Source organism: Penaeus monodon, chromosome 19 (genome assembly GCF_015228065.2).
Source record: "Penaeus monodon isolate SGIC_2016 chromosome 19, NSTDA_Pmon_1, whole genome shotgun sequence".
NCBI lineage: Eukaryota > Metazoa > Arthropoda > Malacostraca > Decapoda > Penaeidae > Penaeus > Penaeus monodon.
In genome coordinates, this window is record NC_051404.1 from 23,559,839 (window position 1) to 23,561,234 (window position 1,396).

The window sequence follows — 1,396 nt, forward strand, 5'->3', positions numbered from 1 at the left end:
TTGAATATTTAAACTCGATGGTTTACTTTCCATTTGTAGCTGGAGAAGAGGAGCATTGAAAATGAAAAAGATCTTTACAAGAAGAGAACACAAGAGTTGGTGGAGAAACTTAACCGTGCCAAACCAGAGGACTTCATTAGGCTACAGTGAGAAGATGCTTAGAGTTTAAAGATTTCTCTGTTGTGTGACTTATTTGTGCATAAGTAAAGATGCAGGTTCAGAATTGTGTGACCTGTTCAGTAAATTTAGTAATTGAGTTCTATTACAGGCAGGAAGTAGTTGAACAGCAGAAGACCTTACAGAGCAAGGAGGCAGAAGTGTCAAGAATAAAGAACCAGGTATGTTTTGATAATGTTGCATCATCATGGTAAGGCTTGAAGACTAACTTGTGGTTGTTACTATAGTTACTAAAGGTATGCTTGGGAAAAGGATGAACAGAAATTAATTTTTTGTATATGATGTGTTGAGGTTTCAAATTGAATTTTTTTCTACTGTTATTTATAATGCTAATGTGCTGCTTTTTCATGGTAAATGTTTAGTGTTCTTTGATTTACTTAAATTTTTTTCATATGCTGTCAGAACATGTTTTGTATACATTTTCTTGCTTCCTCAGCTTGCTCATTGTCCAAGAACCAGCAAATGATTGTGAACCAGAAAAATCAATTCCAGCAGCAGCTGAATATTGTGCGGTCAGAGCTTCACAAGACCACAGAAGAGTTCAAAAAGCTTACAATGGAGAAAAATCGTATTCAGGCTCAGGTTAGTTTTACCTAGATTATGAGATACAACATTACAATTATACAAGTCTTGTGACTAGATTGACCAAATGATACCAATGGTGGTTGTATTATGTATGATATATTTTACTCTGTTGATACTAATTTTTTTGTTCAGAGTGGTGAGGAGTTCAAGAGAGTAAACATGGAAAAGGCTCGCCTACAGCAACAGGTAAGAATTGCCTGTTTCTTCTCAGTCATTAAATGTATGCCCGTAATAAACACGGTGACTTAGGTTCATGTGAGATTCTTATATTCAGATAGAATCAGAATTAATCCCTAATTAAATTTTGACTAAACTTAGCTGTTTGAAATGTACTTTAGGGGACCATCTGATGATATGCCAAATTAGGCCCATGTATTCCTAATTTTTCACAATATATCTAGATTACATCAAAGGGTGATATTGCAGTTAACTGCAGTAAGATCTGTGAGAATGAACAGAGACAAAAATAGGAGAAAATCCTAGAATATACAGTTATACTTACATCTTTTTTACCCAGTGAAGGAAATGCACTTGAGCCTATTCTTCAAAGGGAGCTTGTCCATGCATGTAAAAGAATGCAAATCTTTGAGTTTTGCCCTGCCAAATACTTCCCTTAACCCTTTGCCGACAGGGG

General features: G+C 35.5%; 2 long non-coding RNA genes across 2 annotated transcripts in view; both read left to right on the forward strand.

Moving 5' to 3' along the window:
• Positions 1–339, forward strand: part of LOC119585137 — a 2,298-nt gene extending 1,959 nt beyond the window's left edge. The window contains exons 2-3 of the long non-coding RNA XR_005229876.1: positions 40–146; positions 269–339. This is a non-coding gene — a long non-coding RNA (uncharacterized LOC119585137). The remainder of the gene's footprint in view (positions 1–39; positions 147–268) is intronic.
• A 282-nt stretch (positions 340–621) lies between these two features.
• The window catches only part of LOC119585138, a 1,243-nt gene continuing 468 nt past the window's right edge, over positions 622–1,396 (forward strand). Inside the window, exons 1-2 of the long non-coding RNA XR_005229877.1 lie at positions 622–759; positions 895–948. This is a non-coding gene — a long non-coding RNA (uncharacterized LOC119585138). The remainder of the gene's footprint in view (positions 760–894; positions 949–1,396) is intronic.